This window comes from Narcine bancroftii, chromosome 1, assembly GCF_036971445.1.
Source record: "Narcine bancroftii isolate sNarBan1 chromosome 1, sNarBan1.hap1, whole genome shotgun sequence".
Classification (NCBI taxonomy): Eukaryota; Metazoa; Chordata; class Chondrichthyes; order Torpediniformes; family Narcinidae; genus Narcine; species Narcine bancroftii.
The window spans coordinates 369,063,532-369,090,807 of NC_091469.1; the positions used below are offsets into that span (position 1 = coordinate 369,063,532).

The 27,276-nt window shown below is 40.1% G+C and overlaps 1 protein-coding gene across 12 annotated transcripts in view; it reads right to left on the reverse strand.

The window, feature by feature from the left end:
* The window catches only part of tbc1d5 (TBC1 domain family, member 5), a 538,200-nt gene extending 515,984 nt beyond the window's left edge, over positions 1 to 22,216 (reverse strand). For 7 of the 12 annotated variants that reach the window (XM_069913037.1, XM_069913049.1, XM_069913042.1 and 4 more), the window contains exon 1: positions 22,079 to 22,216. The gene's annotated coding sequence lies outside the window, so the exon portion shown is untranslated. Of the gene's footprint in view, positions 1 to 5,870; positions 5,995 to 6,092; positions 6,272 to 22,078 lie in introns of all 12 variants that reach the window. The other 5 variants (XM_069913035.1, XM_069913005.1, XM_069913012.1 and 2 more) reach the window with 2 other exon arrangements.
* Between the last annotated feature and the right edge of the window lie 5,060 nt (positions 22,217 to 27,276).

Consider the following 27,276-nt stretch of genomic DNA (forward strand, 5'->3'; position numbering starts at 1 on the left):
ACTGCTTAAACTGGATTGCTGATCAGATATTCGAAAAATGCAGTTAACTGATACACATCCGGTCCTGAGTGTTTTGGATAATCAGAAACACACTGTAAAATATAATCCTATATAATGGTATTTTCTACACAATAAGTAATTTTTCAAGTGTAATTTGAGTTGTTTGCTGAATGGACACCTTTCTTTGATATTCTGCCTTCAGCAGACTGCCACCTTTGCTTTCTTCTGAATTTGCCTTTCTGAGATCAGGGTTTTTCGCTCTAGTTTCTGCATAACCTTATTTATTTCTTATTAGTGCTTGATGTAACCAAATTGATTTGCTAAGATTACTAGGAAGAACCCTGCCTCACGCATTAATGGTCTGACAGAGCTTCTTCGACGCCAAATTAGACACCTCAATAGCTGATCGGATTCCATGGAAACATAGCTGTTGTGATATAACTGAGACTCACAGACAGAGCATTATGGCCTTGACCAATTTTGTGACAGAATGAATAACGAAAGCAGAAGGAAGCCATTTTGCCCTTTATTGTTATTCAATATTTCAATCAATACAAAATGATCTTTTACTTCATTGCATTTCTGCATCAACTGCATGTCCCTTAATATTTAAAAATCCATGTTTATCTCTCTGTTCTATGGATGTTCTTTCGGTCTTAGATTTAAAAGCAGGACTTGTCGGCAGGAAACCGCTTGATTGATCTGAATGATTCCTCTGTACATGTTGAAAATTCTCGCGAGCATATCTTATTATAATATCAATTCCAACATTAACTATGATCTCACAGCTGAGGAAAAAAAATAATTTGGAAAGTATCAAAGTTGTCATCAATTGCTGTAATTTTGTTGGTGTTGTGCAAATATCTGAGGAATGTTCTCTCCATCAGTTAAATACTGGGTAGTTTTCCATGATAGACATTGTGCAAGCTTATTGCAAGTTCAAGAGTTCTGGAAACAACCAGAAGAGGTTGTACAGTGGAAGTCAGTCAATGCCCTTACAGTTTACAATGAAAGGCAGATTGCGTCAGATTACATCACAATGTATCAGACAAGATGCATTACTTGGGTTTGGTATTGGGTTTTCCAGAGAAAATACAGGTAATCAAATTGGCTCAATCTGCACAAATAGTTTGAACCTTCCTTCACTATCTTCTGACAAAAATTCATCTTTTCTGATTGTTGTGCCTGTTACTCCACTCGTACAATCTACTGCCTTGGCAAAGGATGCAAGTATGTTCACAAAGCAGCAGATGATAAAGTTCCCAACACTCTCTGGAGGACACTGCAAAGCTGGAATTGTATCAGAGGTCTTATAGGAACATAGGAAGTAGGAACAGGAGTAGGCCAAAAATGGCCCATCGAGCCTGCTCTGCCATTCAATACGATCATGGCTGATCTAATTTATGACCTAACTCCACCTACCTGCCTTCTCCCCATATCCCCTAATTCCTCTATCATGTAAAAATTTATCTAACCGAATTTTAAATATGTTTAATGAGGCAGCCTCAACCATTTCCCTGGTTAGAGAATTCCAAACATTCACTACTCTCTGGGAAGAACTATTTTTCTTCATCTCTGTCCTAAATCTACTCCCCCGAATCTTGAGACTGTGTCTTGAGATAGTTATTCACAGTGCTCCCTGAAGTCTCAGGGTCTCAGCTGCACTAGCTGCAGCACATATTTGAGTCGAATGCCAAGGAAGGATTGGTCACTCCAAGATGCAGCTCTGCAAATCAGCAGCTAAAATAGGAATAACAAAAAGGGTCATGCATACTACCTGGATTCATGAAATTATTCTTGTGATCAACCAATGAATTGTTCATTCAGAAAATGATACCACTTGCAATTTAGAAATTCACTGTGTCGTACATCATGGAAACAGGCCCTTCAGGTCACCATGAATGTGGAAGCCTTAAATTTTCTGTCTATACTAAAACATACCCAAGCCTATCCAGTCTCCCCTCAGAAGTAGACATTTTAACCTAGGAAACCTCCTGGTGAATCTTCTCTATTTCCAGTGCAATAATTACATACAGACATACAGCACTTTAATAGGCTATTTCAGCCCATGAGTCTGTGCCACCCAATTAATCTACAAGCTCAGGTGCGTTTTGAAGGGATGGAGGAAACCAGAGCCCCCAGAGGAAACCCACGTAGACAAGTGGAGAATGTATAAACTCCTTTCAGGCAGCACAGGATTCGAACCCCAGTCCCGATCACTGGCACTGTAAAGGTGTTGCTCTAACCACAACGCCAACTGTGCTTCCTCTTGTTCTTCCTGTGGGTGATTCATTTTCCAGCACTGGGCTTGTCACCTTCTCTAACTTAGTGTTTCAGAATGCCACTCAAATGTTTTGAGAGTACCTGCTTTCGCCAATGCTTTCAAATTTTCAATAAGCATATGGGTGGGAAAAAAGCTTCCTTCAACCTCCTCGATACTCCTAATCTTTATCATGTTTAACGTTTATGTTTTAACGTTTATGTTTTTCATTTTCCACACTATTCATGCAACCCGTAATTTTTGGGTACTTCAATCTATATGTCCTTCAGTTTTCTCCACTGCAAAGAACACTAACTGTCCGTCCAGTCTCTCCCCATATCATGTGGGCTGCATTCAGGTGAATCTCTACAACAACTCCAGTGCAATCATATTCTTCTCAAAGTACAGTGATGCAAATTATATGAGTACTTCAGCCAGGCCATAACTAAAGTTTACATAGTCACCGAGTCATTGTCCACAAAACCAACCTTTGCCCCATGATATCTAGGATGCCCATCAAATATCTATACTAAATTCATTCACTTGCACTTGATCCACAGCTTACTATGCCTTGGTGATTCAAGTACTTGACGTCCATATACTTCCTTCATGTTGCGAGTTCCTTTTACTACCATATTCTGATGTTTCTCATTCTCGAGATCAAATTCCAGATAGGATCTCATCTTAAAGCCTTGCTGACAATCCTTGGATTAATCCCTGTTTCTGTTACTGATGCTATGACTCCGTTAATATTGGACCAGCCATCTTATAATTTCCTGGTTTATCCCTGGGGTCCTATTTGAATTATGGTTCCCAATTTGCTGTCCTCCATTCATGTGGAACACCTTTGAGACAGGAGAAAATTTGATAATTTCTGTCAGAGCCTCAGGATTTTCCTCTCTTTCCTCCCACTGCAGTCTTGGATACACAATGATGAATTTATTGTTGTACACAATGTACATATGCACAAAAATTCTTTCTCACTGAGCTGAACAGGTAGAAAAATTATACTAATAAACTAATTGAATTAAATTAAGAGACGATAAATACACAAGTTAGATATATTTCTTTTTGCAAATTTATTTAAGGAAGGTTGTTTAATGTCTTTTGAACAGCTGGCAGGTAAATTAGACTTATCAAATATTCATTTTTTAAGATATTTACAGATTAGAAATTTATTAAATACCATATCCCCAGATTTTCCATTTATATATCCATCACATCTAGCTGATTTTCAGTTGAATCCTTCTCAGAAAGGATCAATTGGAATTATATATTATAGATTATTGAAATTGTGTTCAGTACTTCACGATAAAATTAAGAAGGCTTGGGAATTGGAACTTGCAAGACCCTTATCAGAGGATCTATGGGACAAGATTCTTAAACTATTGAATACATCTTCAATATGTGCCCAACATTTATTAATCCAATTCAAAGTGGTGCATCCTGTTCACAAGTCCAAAGATAAACTGGCTGGTATCTTTTTTTTACATCAACTCAACTTGCAACAGATGCAAATCTGCTATTACTACATTGACACATATTTTTTGGTTTTGTCCATCCTTAGAAATCTATTGGAAAGAAATTTTTAATATCTTTTCAAATGCATTTCAGGTGCAGCTACAACCCAATCTCATAAATGCTCTTTTTGGGGTTATTGGACCAGAACCAAACATAGGGAGTTTTTCTGTACCTGCACAATGGGTTAGTGGCCTGCTCTACATTGTTGGCTGGAGGAGCCATCTTATTCAAATAGAAAGACACTAGACCTCCAACAGTGTTTCAATGGTTCTCTCATATTATGTCCTATTTAAGCTCAGAAAAAAAATTAGAACTGTGTTTGATTCAGAGAAATTTAAAGATATATGGTGACATTTTATTTCTTATTTTCATTTGATGTCAATGCTTTTAATGTGATTAGATGTACTCACTCTTCCAGATGAGAAATAGTTTTACCTTTGTTTTTTTTAAATTTGTGGTAGGAATCAAAAGCTGCAAAATATATGTAACCCTAATGATAAGCTACTCAGTTTTTTTCATTTTTTTTTAAATAGAGTAGGTTAGGTAGGTTTATATATTATATTTTTAATGTATTTTCTGTCTTCATCCAATGCAGTGGAAGGGGGACTGAGTTTATACTGTTTGAAGTTTTAGAGAGAGACAGAGAGAGAGATAAAACACACACACGTGATATATATATTATACACATGTGATATTGTATTTTTAGTTTTGTTCCCTTTTCTTCATTGTACTGTATTAATATGTAAAGGCACATTACCATTTGTTTCAATAGATACGAGAGATGTTAGATTTCTCACCTTTATATCTAGTTAATAAACTAATGCAAGACATAGATAATAATCAGATATATTTACAGTAATCCTCCATAAATCTTCGTCCGCGAAGCCAAGCCAAAGAAGAAAGAAGAATGTAAAAAAGTGATTTTCAATAGAGCAAAAAGTCCTTTTATGTCAAATAGAAATTTTAGTTGAAAATTGGCTATAAAATTGATGCAATCTTTAGTACAGTATGTTATTTAACATTTGATATAACAATTTTGAAATATTTAACAATTTTGTTGAACTTGCTATTTCCAGGTTATGAAATCATTTATCTATCCTGCTTACAAGATCAAAACTGCTTAATATGCTTTTCTATGCATTTCACATATCAATTCAGTTGGCTGCTAATAGGTTCCTTCAAAAGGTTTCCCGATTTTACAATCTTTCAAAATGAAATGTTTTGTCGAGTTAGGCCAAGGGGAAGAACTATCTTGGAAAATTATACATTAGTGAGCATATTTCAGCAGACAAAAGATCTGGTAAATTAATTTATTGACGTAATTGTCAGTAGACCAATTGGCTTCCTATGATTCATGCATCACTCTAATTTTTAAATAACTTTCTTAAATTTTTTCTGTTTGCAATAAAAGTGGCCTAAATTTGTTTCTATGTCTTATTTCCATTAACCATTCCCACACAGATGTCAATGGCCATATCTACTGCCAGAGTGAGGGCAAATATAAAGTTAAGGAACAGCACATTATATTCCTCTTGGATACCTTAAACTCAATGGCATGGACAGCAATTTTTATCATTTTAAAACCTGCTCAACCCCATCTGATTCCATTTCCTTCTTGTCGACTCCAGTTCTTGCACTTGTAGTTTTCTCTACAAGCTTCCAACTTGCAGGACCCCCCACCACCACCAAATGTGGACTCTCTCGCTCTTTAATACTTTATCACTTCTTAGCCTCTCCCCAGCTTCTCCCCCCCCCCCCCCCCACTGCTTTTGATATAGTAGATATCTCCCATTCCTGCTTTAGTCTCCATAAAGGGACCCAATGTGAAAATTGACAATTTATACCCATACATGTTGCCTGACCCTCCAGCTTTTCATTGTTTGATTTTTTTTTCCAAAAAAAGTGGGCTGGTTAATTAATTAGCTCAAAATGCTCTCTCTCAGACAACCCAACTTTGGAAAAAGTGTTCTGTTGAGCCTTTTCCAGTTTTAATGGAAAACTGCACGACATTTCCACCACAATATTTAATACTAGTATTCAACTAATAATATTAGTTATTAGTAAAGAACTAACTGTAAAAGATGCTTACTTTCTGATTATATGACCGTTTCAACCAGAATCCACACAGATACAAGGCAGCTACTACAGAAAATGCGAACATCCTCATGAACCTTCCTGCATGTCACGAGAAGCCTCAAATCTATTAACGGCAACTTTGAATGAGAAGGAAAAAAAACAGCAATTAAATTAACATATTCAATTTTAGTATTTGGATGTAGAATATCTAATTTTATTCCTTGACAACACTTACCAGTAGTTAGCCAATACTAGCTAGGATAGTAATCTAAAATTAATCTCAAGATAGGGATCAAAAGGGATAGGTTGAGGAGATCATCAAGGCTAATTCCTTGCCAAACTTCACTGCAGATGAGCACTTAGGTTCAGCATTACAGCATGACTGGCAACTAAGGGTCTGTAAAGATTTCATGCCTTTTGGAGAAGGAAAATAACACAAAAACATTAAGACTTTAGGCTGCCAAATTTTTTTACTCTTAATAACAATTAAACTTTGTTTACAATAACTATTGTAAAAAGAATTTCTGGATTAAATTAAAATCTTTATGCTAAAACGTGGAAGACTAAGTTGTATTAATCAATGTTATATTTGAAAAAAATGGTTTGAACAAAGTAAAAGGTCAATAAGGTCCTGTAATCACACAACCTAGCTAATGCTTAAATATAAAAAAAGTTCTCAGATAAAACTAACATGATATGGAGGAATAAGATATAGTTATATTTCAAGGTTCAACAGCCAGTGTTTGCTAATATTGCTGATTTCAGCTTGGGTAGCAGCAATTACATTGTTTCTTCACAATCTTTCCTGTTATGAGACAGCATGCGTCGTGATGTCATCAGTATTATTGACAAACAAAAATCACATTGCTGGAGTTCTTCAACTCCACAGTCACTGGGATACTGTTATTCAGATGCCTTCCTGTTTTTTGCTAAAACTCAGGCCAGAAATGTCAGTAATACATCCATCTTTTCCTCCATGGATATTGCAAACTGGCTGAGTTCCTTCACCATTTCTCTGTGTGTTTTATCTGTTTTTGTAAAGGTATTATTACCATTTGTTTCAATAGATATGGGAAATGTTAGCTTTCTCACCTTTATATCTAGTTAATAAACTAATGTAAGGCATACATAAGAATTAAACCAAGCTCACTTATGGTCACAAAGACAGAGAATACAACTAATTGTCCAGTTCGGATCGCCGCGAACCATCAAGAACTCGAACCCCATTTTATTTTCCCCACATTCACTTAAGTGGTGACCTATCATGGATACACATCTCCTCACGTCAGGAAGGCACAAAGGTGACTGCGTTTCCTGAAAAGATGGAAACAGGTAAGGGTACCAGCCACCATTATATTAGCCTTCTACAGGAGCCTTGTCGAAAGCATCCTGGCCAGCTGTATCACAGTGTGGTACAGTTGCTTTGGAGATATTAAAACTATGAGGCATAGAAAGGATAAAATAAAATGCTGTTTCCTGTGGTAGAGGACCTGGAAGGCATATTCAACGTGTCTGTGTGTGAGGAGGTGGGGGGGGGGGGGGTAAGAGGATGGGGGAGTGGGGGAGAGGGGTGGGGAGATATTTAAAAGGGTCTGAGAAGTAGATTTTTCATAGAAATAATTGTTGATATCTGGAATTAACTGCCATGAAAATGTTGTGGAGACAGGAATACTAACAATATTTAATGGGAATAGAAGGAAATAGAATTAATGCAGGCAAGTGGGATTGATAAGCATGATACTTGATATTGATGTGATGGGCTTTTTTCAATGCTGTACAACACTCCGGTTCTATGACAACTTGGTTTCCACAGAAGTTTCAAGATAATCAAAATTGACTTGCATCACTAAGTTATGAAATTCTACCCATCCTAGGAGCTTTAAATTTTAGGAGGTCAGTTTATCTTTATACAATTCCATCCTCTTGGGCTCCATATAGATATCTCTGCTATTTTCTTGTTATTATTAACTCACAAAGATAAATTATTGTATATTCTAATTACCTCAACCCTCACCTCTACCTTGTTGGGTGATTTTGTACTCTGCAATGCACAAATTTTCTTATCTACAAGTGTTTTCTTCTTGAAGCTTGTTTCCCCCATTCCTACCTAAACCAAGGATATTCAAGAACCAATTAACAAGGGCATTTTATACAGTGGAGCTTGTTGGGAAAATAGTCAGTGATGGTCAAATTTCTTAACAATGAGAGGCTAAGGCAAGTCAATGAGCCTGCTGCTCTTGTTTTTAAATCATAGTCAAACCTTGAACAGGGTCATCACAGCTAAAGCAAGTTTTGTACAAGTTGATAGTTTTCTTTCAGAGCGGTTTTGAGTTGAAGAGTCAAGGAGAGAAAAAAACTCTCTTCAGCCCACTATGCCAACCACCAAATATCCTTCCACATTCACTCAGCAGTGAAGAGGAAAGTCAGGTACAACAATAGTGGTTGGAGACTCCATAGTCACAGACATAGATTTGAGTTTCTATTCCTGCAAGAGAGACTCCAGAGTGGTGTGTGGCCTCCCTGGTTCCAGGATTTCTCTGAGCAGGTACAGGATATTCTGAGAGTGGAGGGACAGCAGGGAGAGGCAGTGATTCATATTGGCCCCAATAATATAGGCAAGAAAGGAGATGGAGTCTTGCAGAATTCAGAGAGCAAAGTAGCAAGTTAAAATACAGGGCTTCCAGGGTTGTAATCTCAGGATTGTTACCCATGCTATATGGTTGTGAGGCAAAAAACAAAGATTGTGTAGCTTAATGCTGGTGCAGGAGGGTGAGATTCAGATATCTGGATCATTGGACTATCTTCCAGGAAGGTGGGACCTGTACAAGAGGCACAGGTTACGCTTGAATTGCACAAGGGGCAATATCCTCACAGAGATATTAGTCCTTTGTGACAGAGTAAATAGATATGTTTTTGGGAGATAAATTGGAAAAGGTTTGTTAGAGCAGGTTACATACAAACACTTTAAAACACTGAAGCCCTGCCCTATGCTAGGCATATTGGGGCCTCAGAGTTTTTTCCAAGAGCTTTGAAAAGTGCTCAAGAGACTTCACTGATGGACTGTTGTTTACAAAAGGCAACAGTTGAAAGATCTTGCTGGTGCCGCAAATTGTCTGGAATATAAGAGGGTCATGTGGTTGCAAGCAGAGAGTCACACAAGCTTTTCTCTCGGTGTGAGCGAGAGAGAGAGAGAGAGAGAGAGAGAGAGAGAGACACACACACACACACACACACACACACACACACACACACACACACACACACACACAGATCAGTTCTGCAGTTTTACAGCCAGCAGCTGGGACTGGACAGGAGAAGCTTGCAAGCTTGTAGAAGGCCCCATTTTGGAAGACAGCCTGGTCAAAGCCCTTGTGGTTCATGCAAGAGGAGAGGACTGGCTGTCTAATGTTTCCCTTGAAATAAGAGAAACAAAATTGAACTCTGTGGTGACCTGAAAGAAAGAGGTTATTATCTGGAGAACCCTGAAGGGGCAAGTTTTGTCAGCAAGACACTGGGTGGCTGATGTAAGTACATCAGTTGTGGATGTTCTGGAATAACAAATCTCTCTCAGAAAACCAACAAGAACCTTCCTGAGTGGTAACCATTTATCTTTCAAGCACTGGCAAATTTTATAAATGTTAAATTTTGTACACAGTATAAGAATTGTCTGCAACCAGTGAACTTGGAGGAATGAAGAAGTGAGATTGTGTACCAAAGAACTTTTCTGAACTTACACACACATTACATACACTTGCGCTCAGAATTAGAAGGGGGTTAAGTCAGTCAATTGTGATAAGTTAAAGTGTGATTTTATTTTCATGTTTAAAGATAATTAAAAGCAACTTTGGTTTAAGCAACCATTTGTCTTGCCATCCCCTCTTCGTCCACTTAATGCTCTGCATTTCCCAGAGCAATTCCAGCTGCGTGGGGGATTATGGGTTACAAAGTCAGCCCTTGTTCGCCACACATTTATGGCGGGCAGTGCTGCGGCGTTTCCCCGCCTACAGCAGCTCTGGAGGACGCACCAAGGTGCCATTCCACGCAAAAGTGACGCTGGTCTATAAAAAGGTACATGAAAATGTTTCTCCACAGAACACCTATGGAGGCAATGGTGGGCTCAACTACGGAGACATTGTGGATAGAGATTAGAAATAACAAAGGTGCAATCACACTGAAAAAACATCCTAATAGGCACCAGGAGATGGAAGAACAGATATGAAAAGGGTTGTCGTAATGGGAGACTCTAATTTCCCCAATATTAACTGGGATGTCAACATTGTGCCAGTAACTTAGAATGGGTAGCTTTTGTTAAATACATCCAAGAGAGTTTCTTGAATCATCATGAAACTAACCTAACCAGGAAAAGGGCTATGCTGCACTTTGCAATGGCAAATGAGCTTGGCCAGGTGATCAGAATTTCAGTGAGTGAACATTTTGGGAATAGTCATCACTCTTCCATGATGTTCAAGATATTTATGGACCAGGACAAGCTTTGGCTTTGTAGAAAAGTATTAAATTGAGCAAGGGCAAATTGTGATGTGATTAGACGTGGGGGGGGGGGGGAAGGAAACTGGATCAGGCCACACTTGGAAATAGCCTGTGCAATTCTGGTCATCCATTACAGTAGAATATGAAAGCTTTGAAAAGGGTACAGAAGAGTGTTATTAAGATGTTGCCTGGATTGGAGGGCTTTAGTTATGAAGAGATATTAGACAAACTTGGGATGACATTCAGAAGTTTTTCCCCAGCGTGAGTTTAAGGTGAGGGGGAAGAAGTTTAAGGAAGATGTGTGGGGCAAATATTTTGTTACACAGTGCGATAGGAGCCTAGAATAAGCTGCCAGGAATAGTAGTGATAGCAGCATTTAAGATACTTATCTAGATAGACATGAAAATATGAAGGAGTTGGAAGGTTATACAGTAAAATGAAGAGGGTGAGTGAATTTAATTTCTTGGGAGTCACTAGCTCGGAGGATCTTTCCTGGATCCCCACACCAATGGCATCATGAACAAAGCTTGTCAATAGCCTCTTTTAAACTACAGCACCTGGGTTGCCCTCCTGAGAACCAGATGAGATTACTGGAACAAAGTTGCTGGAAGCATCTTTTAAGGGGGATCCTGCCCCCGTAATGACACGTCACATATTCACTGGTACTGCTGGATGTTCGGATGTTGGCTGCTCGGTGATGCATACATGCAAGCACTGACGTCATGGGAATAAGCGAGTCAGCCATTTTCGTTTTCAAATCACCTATGGATGCCATACAGGTAAGTTTAACTGGGTTCTTTGATTACCTCTGAGGTAGGTCAGGGACCTGGTTGGTTTCCAACAGGGTTGACCAGGTTAGAGCCTTTCTAACTGATGTGTAACTGGGGCACTAACAAAGCAAATTGCTCGGTTAATCTCATTTTACACGGCAGTTTGAAAGGGCCTAGTGCCTCTACTTCCTTAGGAGTTTGCAGAGGTTTGGTATGACACCAAAAACCCTGGCAAATTTCTACATATGTGTGGTGGAAATTGTGCTGACGGGCTGCATCACGGTCTGGTATGAGGACACCAATACCCCTGAGTGTAAAGTCCTCCAAAAAGTAGTGGACACACCCAGAACATTACAGGCAAAATCCTCCCCATTATTGAGAACATCTACAGGGAACGGTGCTGTCGGAGAGCAGCAGCAATCATCAAGGATCCACATCACCATCGCTGCTGCCATCAGGAAAGACATGTAGGTGCCACAAGACTCGCACCACCAGGTTCAGGAACAGCTGCTACCCCTTTACCATCAGACTCAACAACAACAAACTCAATCAGGACTTATTTAAGGATCCTTACTTGTGCACTTCATTGATTTTTTAATTCTCTGTTTTGCACAGTTGGTTACATTTGTTATCAGTTTACAGTACTTTATTTATTTACATGTATACACTGTGTCCAGTTTATTTTTTGCACTACCAATTAGTGATGATTCTGCCTCAGCCGCAGAGGAAAAAAAAGAATCTCAGGTTGTTATGCATGTCCTCTGACAATAAATCTGAAATCCAAAATCCCCGTTTTCTGGAATTCAAGCAACTGGTAGCTTCAAGCAGCAGGCAAAAAAAAAATCACGAAAAAAAACAAGTTTAAAATTCACGCCTCTCGTGGTCGATTTGCCAATCCAGGCAACACGCAATCTCAAGTAACAGGCAAATTCACTTTTCTGGCATTTACTAAACCCCATAGGTGCCAAATACCAGGGTTTTTTTTTAAACTGTATATCAAAAGCAAGTAACAGTATATGAATTAGACATATTATTTTGCACAGACATGTGGGCCAAAGGACCTGTTCATGTGATGTATTATTCTGTGTGTATAACCACACGATGGAAATTCTCCTCAAAGTCCCGCCAACTATACCCATCTGTCCCGCACCCTGAGATTCTACCATTTGTCTCTACACCCTAGTGGCAATTTAAAGCGACTAATCTACATTACTTTGCAATGTGGGAGGAAATGGGAGCAACCCATGTTGTCACAGTGACAACATAGAATCTCCAAAGGTCAGAATTGAGTTGTACAAGAAAACTGCAGATGATTGGCAGATTCTGCATGTTGTCCCATTCTATTCAAGGAGTAAACCAAGCAATTATCAGCCTGTAAGTATGATGACAGTGGTGGGCAAACTAATGGAAAGTGTTCTTAAAAATGGTATATATAATTATCTGGCTAGACATGATATGACTAGAAACAGTCAACATAGATTTGTATGTGGAGGGTCATGTTTGACAAATCTTAATTAATTTTTTTTGAAGTTACCAGGAAAATTGACGAGGGCAAGGCAGTGGATGTCGTCTATTATGTATTTCAGTAAGGCCTTTAACAAGATCCCACACAGAAGGTTAGTTAGGAAGGTTCAATCATTAGGTATGAATATTGAGGTGGTAAAATGGATTCAACAATGGCTGGATGGAAGATGTCAGAGAGTGATAGTGGATAACCGTTTGTCAGGCTGATGTCCAGTGGTGTGCCCCAAAGATCTGTACTGGGTCCATTGTTGTTTGTTTCATACATTAATGATCTAGATGATGGGATGGTAAATTGGATTAGTAGGTATGCAGATGATTCTGAGATAAGTGGCGTTGTGGATAGTGAGGAAGATTTTCAAACCTTGCAGAGAGATATGGGCAAGTTAGAAGGGTGGACTGAAAGTTGGCAAATGGAGTTTAATGCTGATAAGTGTGAGGTGCTACATTTTGGTAGGACTAATCAAAATAGGACATACATGTTGAATGGTAGGGTGTTAAACAATGCAAATGAAAAGAAAGATCTAGGAATAATGGTACACAATTCCCTGAAGGTAGAATCTCAGGTGGATAGAGTACTGATGAAAGCTTTTGGAATTTTGACCGTTATAAATCAGAGCAGAGAGTATAAGAGTTAGGAGATAATGTTAAAATTGTACAAGGTATTGGTGAGGCCAAATTTGTAATATTGTGTTCAATTCTGATCACCAAATTATAGGAAGGATGTGAACAAAATAGAGAGAATACATAGAAGATTCACCAGAATGATACCTGGGTTTCAGCATCTATGTTATAGAGAAAGGTTAAACTTGGAACGTAGAAGGCTGAGGGGGGATTTGATAGAGCTTTTAAAAATATTGAAGGGGATAGAGAAAATAGATGTGGATAGACTTTTTCCTATGGGAGATTCAAACTAGAGAACATGAGCTGAGAGTTAGGGGGAAAAGTTTAAGTGTAATGCAAGAGGGAGTTTCTTTACTCAGAGAGTGGTGTCTGTGTGGAACGAGCTACCACTTACTCTGTTAGGGTGTGATATCCATCTGTTTCATACGAGTAATGGAGGCAGGTACAATATTATCTTTTAAGAAAAAAAATTGGATAGCTCTATGGATGGAAAGGGTATGGAGGGTTATGGGCAAAGTGCAGGTCAGTGGGACGAAGAAAGTGTAAGACTTTCAGTATGGACTAGAAAGGCCATAATATCTGTTTCTGTGCTATAATTGTTATATGGGGATAAGTGCCAGAAATATGCAGAATATCATGCACCGTCCATAGGAAATAAGACAATCAATATTTCAGGCTGAGCCCTTTGTCAGTAATCTAATTTCTGACAAAGGTTTTTGGCAAAGAGCTCAGATACAAAAAGTAAATAGTCTTTTACTTCCCTTGGATGCTGAGAGCTCCTGCTGAGTTTGTCCAGCACTTTTGTGCATAAGGGTTAGAAATGAATCGGAGTCTCTGGGGCAGAGAGGTAGTACCTCTAATAGTCACAACTTGGCCTCTGAGGCTTGCTCCACCAATCAACAGGATCACTTTGATGTCAGCTCAACTTTTCTTCATAAGCCTTAATAAGCTTTTATTGCAATTCCCTTTCTATCCAAAAATCTAGCTCGAGATTTTTTAAATCCTAACCAAATTATTCACCTCCATCAACAGCCTTGAAATGCAGTGTTCATTTTAGCTTGGGACTATGCCAACCACGTACTATTAAAATTCTACCAGCACATCACCTGTCCCAGAGAGGCCCCAGTATCCTTGACCAACACTACACATTTTCCAAAGATGCCTACTGCTCTGCTCCATGACCACACTTTGGCAAATCAAACTATCAGTCAGTACTACTCCTACCTCAAATCAGAATGCATTGTCATGAGTAAGTCACTAAATTTGGTGTTTTTTCTCCAGCATCATAGTGCAAATATTCATGGATCCAATAGCAAAGTCATGCATCATTGAAATGAGCACACAATGACATCCTGTGCCATTACTTTTGAGTCAGTGGACTGGTCTCAGCACCTCACTCTGCAATTGGATCTATGACTTTCTCTTCCTCAGACTGCCAGGACTCAGCAACCAACCATAATGAATACACCTCAACTGCACTGACTTCATCAGCTAGCCTGCAAAAGTCTACATGTCAAAGAGAACAATTTGCATGGACTTCCCCCCCCCCCCCCACCAAAAACATGGCTGAATGGCAAGAAGCACTCACTACTGAAGGCCAGGGATATGACATACAAATCAGGCAACTCAACCAGATACAAGAAAGTGAGGAATGGCCTACAAAAGGCCATCACATATGATAAGAGGGAGCATCAAAGCAGAATTGATTCCCAGATTAATCTCTCAGACACCAGGGACTTATGGCAGAGCATGCACACCATCACAGACTTCAAAGCAAAGCTGGGCAGAACAATAAACAAAACTCCATCTCTCCCAGGTAAGCTCAGTGCATTCTCTGCTGGCTTTCAGCAGGAGGCCAGGGAGATGGTGGATCACACCTTCCTACTTCGACACAACCACAAGCACGGTCGCTGCAGAAGTCCTATCCAGAGAGTAAAACTGCAGAAAGCGACTCGCTCAGAGACCCTAGACTTGTCCTCTGTGCCTGCACAAACAAATAACAGTTGAGGTATTTGAAAATTGCACATTTAATAATGTATACCTGAGTGTAAGCTTGGTTCACCATCTGTTGATGGTATTTACTTATGTACTTATTCACTTAGTTAAATGTGGAGGCAGGCCATTCAACTCATTAGGTCCATGCAGCTCCCATCAAAGACATCCTATTAGACCCACTCCTGTTTTCTTGTATCCCTTTCCAATGTTCATGAATTCCTCTTTTTTATAGTTTAACTATATTAAGGATTAATTTACAGGACCTGATTAACCTACCAGCAACACACCTTTATGATGTGACAAGATCATACAGAACAAAATCTATGCAGATATGCGGAAAAATTGCAGACTCCATCTAGACAACTTGCAAGGTCAGGAAGTAAGTTAGTTCCTAATACCACCTTTGCACCACTGCATTTACTGCTCCCACAGTCTTGCATGCATCCTACATCACTTGCTGCATGATGTTGAAAAACTATTCACAAACAAAACTATTACCTGATAAGAACTGCAGTATTAAAATAATATTATTTCAAAAGGAAAACAAACACACATTGATGCAATTAGGTAACACTTTAAGTAGAGTTTTATTTCCCACAAGGGTATGCTTCAAATACAAAACTTCAAGAATTGCAAAGATGTACTATATACAGAATAAACCAAAAAAAACAAAAACTGTTCCCTGTGGCAATTCTCCAATATATCCCGTATATTTCAGCATACAAGTCGACCCCATTTTTCAGACTAATTTTAAAGGTTTTATGGTATATCCAGCGACCCCCATTTTTTGGGCTGAATAGGCCTCGCAGGAACACCCCAATTACAAGTAACCATGCTGTAAATTAAATAAGTTAAAAAAATCTCGGCCTACCAGCAGCAATGGCCCACAGAACTGGAGTGGTGACATCATGATCCAGGCAGGAGCAGAAACCTCAGCCTACCAGGCAGGAGCAGTGATGGCAACCTCAGGGTCCCAGGTAGGAACAGTTATGGTGGCGCGCAACAGGTGGGATGGTGTCGGGACCAGCAGCGCCTGTGTTGAGGAGGTGCTTCCAGCATCGACTTACATGCTGAATTTACGTCAATCTGTTTTTTTTGGTGAATTTATATCCAGCATAAGATTTTTTTTAGGGTTTCACAATTCGACTTATACGCCGAAATATTCAGTACCATCTTACAAGTCTGACCAAGTGGTTTTGATTTTTGTAACGCAAAACTCTTGTATCCTGTACAACTTTAGTTCAGTGAGAATCTGATGATTTTAAAATAACAAAGCTAAATGGAGCAAATATTCTGAGATTCTTTTTCTCCTGGTAAATCTCCTGGTAAATACAGTAAAATCCATGTTATCTGGAATTCAAGCAACTGGCAGATTCAAGCAAGTAGCAAAATTAAAATTGTGAAAAATAAATGGGTGGAAAATATGGAATTTTAAAATTGGCGCGCCTCGCCATTAGTTCTCCATTCACACAAATGGAAAATTCACTTATCTGGCATCCACCAATCCCTTTAGAATGGAAAGATGTTAAAACTGTGCACAGCAGAAGTACAAGCCATGAAAGGACCAGGTGTTACCATGCATGACTGACAGGACGAAGTTAAGACATCTGGTAATCTTCAAACGCAAAATTAAACCTAAAATTCCCTGCTGGTATTATTGTATATTTTCATGAAAAAGAATGGATGAAAATGGTGTAAAACTATGGATAAAAGCTGCCAGGTGGTTGACACAAAGAATGGAGTTTGCTGGTCTTGGGTATGTTTCATAGTCACTTAATGAAGTTTACTAAAAGTAGATTAGCACTACATAATACTTGCATGATGGCTATCCCGGGTGATTTGATGTCTATATTGGAACCTTTCAATATCTGCTTAAACAAGCCACTCAAAAAAAACCATGTGCACGAGGAATGGAATATATGAATGCTGAGTGCAGGAAACTCATTTACAAAAGGCAGGACAATGTGTGCTGCATTGCTTGAAGTTCTGTGAAACTTTGTGCTCAAGGCACAGGTCAAAGTTGAAGACTATGATAAAATAGTTCAAAAAGTGTGGTAGCTCTTGCACAGTTGATGACACGGAAGAGGATTTGTTATGGGACTCTGACGACGAGGCTAAAACCACCTCATCAGATAGAGTCTGAGACCCATATGAAGACTGTTTCAATAGTGAAAGTATGGATGTGCTTGCTGCCATCTTTGCCTCAGACAATGATAGTGAGAGTGAGCTTGAAGGGTAATAAATGTGTTTTCAGACGACGATAGCAATTTTGAAAGGTTCTAATTGTGTTGCTATTTTCAATAAAAATCTCAATGAAAATCTGTCGCAGTCAAGTTTTTTTAAGGGTTGACTTATACACCAAATCTGCTTTTCATGGGTAGAGTTATGTGCCGGATAGGTATGGATTGGATTTTCAGGTGAATTTAAGGACTCAAAAGTATATCCGGTGTATAAGCCGACCACCATTTTTAAAGTTTTTTTTTTAGTTTTACAATTCGACTTATACCCCAAAATATATGGTACATAATAATATCCTGCAAGAAAAGAATCATACCAATTAATTTTTATTCCTGAGAACACGTTTTGCCCATCAGTGCCTCCCAGTGATTTTTAACCTCAGTAATCTCGCACTAATCTTGTATCCCTTGATTCTCTTAAAACCAGAAATCTGTCAATCTGTCTTAATATAAACCATAAACAAACCTCCACAACTGACTTGGATAAAGAAGTTTGAAGATTCAGCACCATCTCAGTGTAGAAATTCCTCTCACCCCCTAGTATCAATAACTATACCCTTAGTTTAAGCAGTGAACCCCAATTCTATCACACCAGCAACATAACAAGAAATCATTTCCACATGAACTTTGAGAATTTCATGATCCTCTCTCATTGTTCCAAACAAGAGTACTTCAACCCATTCTGCTGTGCAAGAAAAACAAGTAAATGCAATGCTGAAATACAAAATCTCTAATCCAACCTCAAGATGAGTTTACAATAGCCATGCAGGATTCTGTTTTCTGTATCCTTGATATGAATTCTCAACATGCTACCAATAATATAAAATACTGGACTATGTACATCACAATGAACAAATAAAAGAATGCAAATATTGCAAGCCATTGAAAAGTTCTTGTAACTAGTAGGGAACAATCACAGAACAACAATCTTACATTATGCAGTAAAAATGCAAGGAACATTTTTACTGTCTTTGACTTTCATGCAGGAAATTAGAACAATGGAATTAGAACATAATACAATGACAAGAAATAGCAAAATAAAGCTGTGCTTTTGAGAAATGTTACCTCATCAACAACAAACTGCATCCACAAATGCTTTCCATAAACTTGACAAATGTGTATCTAATTACCAATTGAAAGTTATTCAGCACTTTTTACACAGCCACTGAACAACAGAAAATTTCTACTCCAGTGGCACTGTAAAAATGCCAGAATTGCCACTGTGAATTGTGTAAAAGACAACACTGGGACACACCAGAAGTAAATATGCCAACTTTTTTTTTAATAATTCTGAAGTTTCTGTGTAAAAATGTCAATTGTTGAACTTTCTTCTACCTCACTTCAGGCACAACATTCCATTTAATCGCCTACAGAGTAATTTTTTTTTACAAAATCTTATTCCTCTTCTGAGTTTTTTTTTGCAACTGTTAATTAATTTAAATATGTCTTCTGCTTCTCCCCACCCCCCCCCCCCCAGCCCAGCCCAGCCCAGCCAAGCCAATCAAAACATTACTATTTATTGACCACCTGCATTACATCTCCCCTTAACCTTCTCTGTTGCAAGAGCAATTTTGGATTATCTTAGTATCATAAACATCACAGTATTTCTCTGGTAAATCTCTTCTAAATCCTTGAATGAGTCAAAAACAATATTTTTTTTGCTTCCTAACACAAAATCCAGATAGTCATCAAATGCAACAAAAATATTCTACTTGTGTATGATAAAGTGCATTTAGCCACTTAAACTGGGTCAATTTGCCAACTTATAAATACAGTAAACTACTGGTATGTGCTCACATGAGTTTATTTAAACTTTTACATTTTCATGCTCTGCTGTATACCAAAAAAGTGCAATTCCTGTTCATATTTTATAGTTTTTTAAAATAACAAACATATGCACATGATAGAACAAAGTACATTGCATGGTGACAGTGACACAGAAAAATATATACAGTAAAACTGATATCCAGCACCTATGGGGTCTGGTAGATACCAACCGGATAAGTAATTTTGTCAGTTGCTGAGATTGTGTTGTGTGATTGACAAACTAATGGTGTGGGGTACCCATTTTAATCTTCACATTTTTAAATCTATTTATTTTCTGTGATTTTTTTGTCAGCTGTTTGAGGCTGCCAGTTGCTTTCACTTTAAATCAAAGGGGTTTTTACTTCTGCATAAACAAATTGCAACATCCATATTCTGTTAGTCAAAATACTGTAATTTTCTCTTCCATATCCTGTTAAATTATTGTTCAAGAGTAAATAAAGCATAACAGTGCATCAGAAACTTCCACTTTTCTGCAGGTACCAGGGACAGCAATGTCTTTTCTTTCCAGAACTACACTGTTAAAATACTGCAGTTTTCTTTCTACTGCACAGTTACAAGATAAATGACAAGATCTTAAATACTTAATTTTCAGCTGAAGTTACTTCAGTTGACAGAAAAAATTATTTAGAGGAAAACATTTTTGTATGAGCTGCTTTCTCTTAAAACAAGACATCTGGATATGATGTTCAGTTGGGACCTATATCCTATCCAGATGCATCATCTTGACAAGGGAACTCTTCTGGACAAGACTACTAGAAACGGTAGAGTTTTGAGTGCAGCCAAATCTTCACACAAACTAACCCCTGTCCATCAACTCCATCTATTTCTCCACTATACCATTGAAAGTTGCTAAATCACTAAAGGAATTATTACCCAGTTCACACTCTCTTCTCCAAACTTCTATCAGGGAGAAGATAAACTTGAAAACACAAACTTCCAGATTCAAGGACAGTTTCTTTACTGCAGTTTCTTAAACAAACCTCTCATAAATAAACAATGACTTTGTATTATTGGAACTACTTTTCTTTGCATCATGCTTTTTTGTCTTGTAACTCTATGCCTTGGAGTTTTTTTTTAATTAGTCTAACACTGCACTCTGCAATTTGTTTTATTATTGCACTACTTGCTACACACGAGTGTGGTCTGACTTGCTTGGATTGCATGCAAAACAAAACTTTTTATTGATTCTCATACACATGCAAGAAATTGTTTGATGTTCTCTTGCGTAACCAAAAGGATCTCCATGATATTGGTTTGACAAAGAGTGAGGGAGATATTTCAGTGGCTCATCTAATGTTTATCCCTGTCACATAATTGTTTGGCTAGAATAGAAGCTGGCTGACACAGCGTTATATATAAAATATTTCAGTTGATAAGATTTAGTTTTTGATGTGTCACCATTGCCATACATTTTGTTCAAAAATCCACTGCACTTCCAATATGCTTCAGTGATTGTTAACTACTTAAGTTGTGAGAGTAGGTCATAGAGAGAAGGCCAGATAGTGGGGCTGAGTAGGAAAAATGGATCACCTCATCATTGAATGGCAGGGTAGACTTGATGGGCTGAATAGCCTTTTCAACTCATTAAGGAAAAGGCAGGAGAATGGAGTTTAAAGGAAGAATATTTCAGCCATGATTTGAATAGCAGAATGGACCAGATGGACCATGTGGCCTAATTCTTTCTTAAGTCTAATAGAAAGCTCATTAAATTTAAAAAGTGCAGATGCTGGGAATCTGAAATTAAAACAGGAAAAGCTGTAAACACATTCAACTTTCAACATTTAATTCTGGTTGATTTATAGGACTAGGTGTTATAATCCCTGATGTTTCAGTATTGGTTTGATTGATCCTGTATGTTAGTACGGTCAGTTGCCTCAATTACAATAATGGAGGATGGCGACCAGGGAATATTATCACATATCAGACACATCATTCTATTCCCTGGTATCACTTTGTTTCAGCTTTTTTAAAAACAAGACACCCTCTGCTAAGGCAGGCCCATCACAGGCTGATCAGACCTGGGTGTCTGTCCCATATCCATTTCTCCTTGGGGTCATTTCGAGGCTAGATAGGATCCCTCCTTTTCAGTCGAGCTGGAGAGGCATTTAATTGGCTTTCTGAAGGCCTGCCCTGAGATGCCTACTTCCCTTAGAAGCTTGCCCATGGATTTGGCAACAGAAAAAGCTGTAAACACATTCAATTTTCAACTTGAAGCTTTGATTGAGATTCTTTTTCAACAGACGTTGCCTCCTCTGTTGAGTGTTCCTTGCATTTTTTTCTTTTAAATTCTGCATATTGAAATATAGTCGTATTTGGGTGTCATTTACCCACACAAAATCTCACTCACTTTTTGGTTCGACTTTGTTCAGAACGTGTTATAATAGTGACCACAGAGCGCACTTTTCAGGTGACGATTTGCTGAAACCTCATCATCAAGAGGCTTCCTCATTCGGACCGAATGCAATCAAGCCCCACCAACACGATCAATGAAGGCTAAAAAGTTTTTCCCTTTTGGTGCAACTGTAAGCTCGTCACGCGCGTCCTAGGCATGTCAATTCCATTCTTAATAAAATAAATCATAACCTCATTGACTACCAAATAATCACTTCTAGTCTTTGGTGGATGGAGCTCTGCCTGACTCGACCTCACTAAAAGCCTTCGTCCTAGGCCTGAAAGCAACTCCAAGGCTTGCAGTGTGCAGGAGGACCCACCGCCCAGCGCTTTCCTCTGAGCTCCGGCCCAGAAATGTGTTTATTTACCTGATCCGCCGTGCGAACTCCGCCTCCTCCACCCTGTCCCAGAAACACGGGAATGGAGCACGGCGGCGCCGCCACCACCAGCCAAGCAACCGGCAGAGCAGCTGCGCACCGCCTCCAGCCGGCCGCCGGTCCTCCGCCTGCGCACTGCCACCGGCGGGGGGACCGGCCGTGCGCTTGCGCGCCCCGCGCTGCGCTGGAACGCGCTGAGTGTGAACGCGGAATTCGGCTTTCCGTGGAGCGTGAGGTCGTGGTGGACAAGTCCCCTCGCCCGATGGCGTGGCCCACATGAAGGCTTGGGCCGGAAAAATGACAAGGGCCTGGTTCTGTGGTGAATGACAATTTCCATATCTCTTTGGATATGAATAGGTACACATTTGAAATCTGTACTTTTCATTGTTTTTCGAGGCTAGTCACTAGTCGCCTCCTGTCAGGTGTGGGAAATTAGACACAGGTCAAGTGCCCCTGCAAGTCAATACAAGGTCAGGTTCCTCGCAGACGCCGTGGATCGTTTGCAACGATCAGTGAGGAGCACTCAGGAGTCCGAGAGTATCATAAATAGGAATTTTAGTGGGCTGGTCACCCAATGGTTCAGACGGATAGCGCAAGTGTTTCTCTGTGGCTGTTCTCTTCCCAAATATATCATCCTAAATACTGTTGGGGTGGGGGGAAGAAGAGGTGGGAACAGCTCCTCCGGGGAAAATAGCAGCAGGTCGACTGTAAAGAAAAAGGTAGGTAGAGGTTATAAGATGTGTAAGTGCTGAACTCACCCAGGAAGGCAAAGCATGGAAAAAGAATCCACACTGCCAACATGAGGACACGTGACAGGGTATTCAAACCATATCTGACCACTGGACAACCGTGCAACTCAGCAGCAATGGTACCCGCTTTTCCTGAGAGGTTGCATAGTTTGATGAGGAAAAAAACCATGTGACATCAAAGAAAGCCTCATCTCCTCCTGAAAAAAGCAGACACCCTGCACAGCCACAGCCGAGGTGAGGATGATCCGATCCAGGGTGAACCCACACAAAGCAGCAGGACCAGATAAGCTATGCTGAAGGACTGCGTCCCGGCAAACGAATGGCCCAATGGACAGCTTCAATGACTCACTGCAGTAGTCCACTGTCCCCGCAGATTCAAGGCAAACAGCATCATACCAGTGCCCAAGAAATTGGCCATAACTAGACTAAATGACTATCACCCAGTGACACTGACCTTTATGATCATGAAGTGCTTTGAGCAACTGGGAATGGAATGCATCAAATCACACCTTCTGGCAACATTTGACCCATTGTAATTATGCCTCCAGTCCAACCAGGGCCACGGATAATGCTATAGCCTTGACCCATCTTGACAACGATGCTTCATACACCGGGTTGTTGTTCTTTGACTTCAGTTCGACATTCAGCACAATCAGAGGATAAACTGGTGGATAAACTTGTCCTCGTTGGGACTCAACAACCCCCTCTACAACTGGATTCTGGATTTTTTTGTCTGAAAGACCACAGTTAGTCCAGAATGGTTGCAAAGTCTCAAGTCCCATCGTGCTGAGCACTGACACATCTTAGGGTTGCAGGCTCATCCCACTACTCTTCATGTTGATGACTTATGACTACCCTGCCAGATTCAATTCCAACAGAATCATCAAGTTTACAGATGATACAATGGTAGTTGGCCTCATAATATTCCTCCTTACAGAGAGGAGGTTGGAAGGCTTGTAAAACAGTGCAAGAACAACAACCAGAGCAAACGTGATAGGGAGATAAAAAAAGAATTGATAGAGGCACTCAGCAGGTCAGACAGCATCGATGGGTAGAAATAATCAATATTTTGCATCTGAATGATATGCTAGAGCTAGGGGGAGATTTGGTCAAGGGCACAAACAGATGTATCTGAGGCCTGAAGCAAAATTCCTGGATGGTGTATAGTTTCCCAGGTGCTGAGATCATGGATGTTCCAGAGAGGGCTCAGGATATTTAGAATGAACAACCAGAGGTCATCGTCCATATTGGTCCAAATGGCATAGGCAGTACGACTAAGGAGGTTCTCAAAAAAAAAAGAGCCAGGTTGAAATTTCAGGGTTACCCCTGTGCCATGTGTGAGTGAAGCAAGGACTAGAAAGATCACACAGTTGATAGAGGAAGGGCTTTGTAATTTTGGACCAATGGTCTCCCTTCCCAGGAAGATTGAACTTACAAAAGAAGGACCAATTACACTTGAAGTGGAGAGACATCAATATCCTGGTGAGAAGATCTGTTCATGTTATTCAAGGGAATTTAAATTAGTTGGCAGGGCAATTGAACCCAAAGCATCACTATAGCAGATGAGAAAGCTGAGGTTAACTTGGATGCTAAAGTGAGTCAGTTCTGAAGACAGGACAGGCAGGGGCAAGTCAAAGAGCTTAGAACACTTACCAGGCATAACTGCATTTATTTTAATACAAAGGGTTTGAGAGGCAAAGAGATGAACTTGAGGGATGGATGTAATAGCAATAACAAAAATGCGGCTGAGAGATGGGCAACACTTGGCACCTCAATTTTCTTCTGTTTCTTTGTAGCAGTCGGCAGCAGGAGATATTTAATTTGGAGATACAACGTGATACATAGGCCCTTCTAACCCACAAGCCCACCGCTCAAATACACCCTTGATCAATGAATCTAACCCTCTATGTCTTTGGAACATGGAAGTAAACCAGAACACTCACAGATAACCCACATAGACATGGGGAGAACATGCAGACTCCTTACAGACAGCAGAATATTTGAACTTGTGTCACTGGTCATGTAATAGTGTTGCATTAACCACTACACTAATCATGCTGCCCTTGTTAAACCTCAGAACCTAAAGCTATCTTCTATCTCTATCTCAGCACCAATGATGTATGGTCTTTCTCCCACTGTACTCTGTTTTGTCAGAGTGATCCTGCCTATGATGGTGGTGTCCTCTACAATCCTGTGGATAGAGTTGGAGTGATGTTTAACTACACAATCATGAATTCACAGGGAGTATAGAAGGGGCTGAGTACACAGCTTTGTGGAACCCCGATGTTGAGAATGATTAAGGAGGACATGTTGTCACCAATCCTCACTCCTTCAAGTCAAGTAGTTTATAGTCATATGATTGTGCAAGTACAATCCAACGAATCAGTGTTCACCAGTCCTCGGTACAAAACATGTAGAAGCACAACCAGACATAACACACATACAGACAAGCAATACATACATAGGACAGGTATTTTATCTATACAAATAAATAAATTGTGTTTTGTACATATGAGAGTCTTGAATGGTTAGTGTGAGCAGTTCCTTTGGCCATTCAGCATTCTGTGATGCAGCCGGCCATGAAGCTCTCGATAGAGGTCCTATAGAATATTGACATAATGGTGGCCAGTAGCCTTACCCGCTTTAGTCTTCTCAGGAAGTGGAGTCGTTGTTGCACCTTCTTGACAAGTGAGGAGATGTTATGTGACCAGGATAGGTCACTTCTTAAGTAAACTCTGAGAAATTTAGGTGAACTCTACTCTCCCCAGTACTGAGGTATTAATGTGCAGCAGAGGGTGGTTGTCCCCAGTCCTCCTGAAGCCAATCATCTCCTTGGTCTTTTCCACATTGAGACTAAGGTTGTTACTCAGGACTGTTGGAGCAGAAGAGATTGTCTGTGTGAACTGGCTTGACCCATGCTGATTGGGCGACAAATCAATAAGCAGTAAGCCTATCACCACCAGTTTCATGAGGTTGACTGTAGCAGCAAACTCCATGGAAGGACCAAGAATCTGGCACACTGTTTGGAGAAGTGTGAAATCCTTCATCGACTCCCCAGTGATATGGTGGGATTCATGGGAAGCAACTAAGGAAAACATTAAAAGATTCTTTATCCCCAAAGCTGTTCAGAGATCAAGGAAGAGGCAGAGGGAGCACTAGACTGACCTGTACCAACTCCTCCTTCTGCATTTGAGAGGGGTGGAAACTGAGAGAGGAACTCCGAGATGTGAAGAGTTGCAGGCTGCACTACTCGCCTGAGAGTCTTCCAAGATTATCTTTCGCAAAGTGGAGCAAGATGAGATGTGCTCACGGAATCCAGAATTGGATAAAACTGCTCTCCAGGGACATTCGTAGCACAGTCCAAATCAATGAGCTGGGAACAGTTAGCTTCCCCATCAAGTCTGGAGTCAGGCAGGGTTGCCAAATCTCTCCAGTCTTATTGTGTGCTGAATAGAGTCCTTTGCTGAATCCATCAGAAAAGGCAAGGGTATAACAGGAATAATGTTGCCAGGTGGTGAAGGCACTCAGGTCAAGGCCTCCCTGTATATTGACGACCATGTCGTCTTTTGTTCAGACACATGATCAGTCCTCATATTGATCAGTATCTGTGGCCACTTGGTGCCTGCATTGGGTTCCAGAGTAAACTGGAAGAAGAGCGAGGGAATGAACTTTGGTTGCTGCCCAGTCCGGTAGATCTGTCTACCTGAAAGTGTTGGGAATCTGGTGTGTAGGGAAGGAGAAAATTGAAAAGAATTGGTTGGAGTGGATCACACAAGTCCAGTAGAAATTGGTTCTGTGGGCATGCTTCTTCATCTAATAGCAGGGAAGAACCAGGTCATCAGGTGTGAGATGCTCTTTTGGTATTGCTGTACATAGTGCAGGTGTAGCCCATCTCACGCAGAGATGGTCAGCAGAGCAATCTTCTGATTCATATGGAGCTCCAAGATGGATAGGGTCTGAGGTCACCATGTACAATTTGCCAGACACTAGGGGCAAGGGCATACCCATTATGGCCCTTATACTGATGACCACCTTCGTGTGTGGCTGCATCAGGCTTTGTAGCTGGCAATGAGAGGAGCCCTCACAGTCAGATCCTTCTTGTACAACTGGAACATCACCCACAATGCACGTTATTTCTGAGATGATGGCATTGGAGAGGAGGCTATCGCTCACCTCTTTGCAGAATGCAGATTTCCCAAGAGTGTGTGGAAAAGAATGCATGGGTGCTTGTCATGGTTCGTCTGCAAAAGCAGCATGACGGAGGACTCTCTGATGCTGATTCTGGACATACGCACAGAGTCTGGCATCCAGAACTGCTGCAAGACTATCAACTCAGTGAAAGACGCATTTTGGTTGCCCCAAACTATTGGTCTTCCAACACATGGAGATGATGGTCCAGGAATGCTGCCAACAGGCACATAGGAATGTACTGAGGCTTGG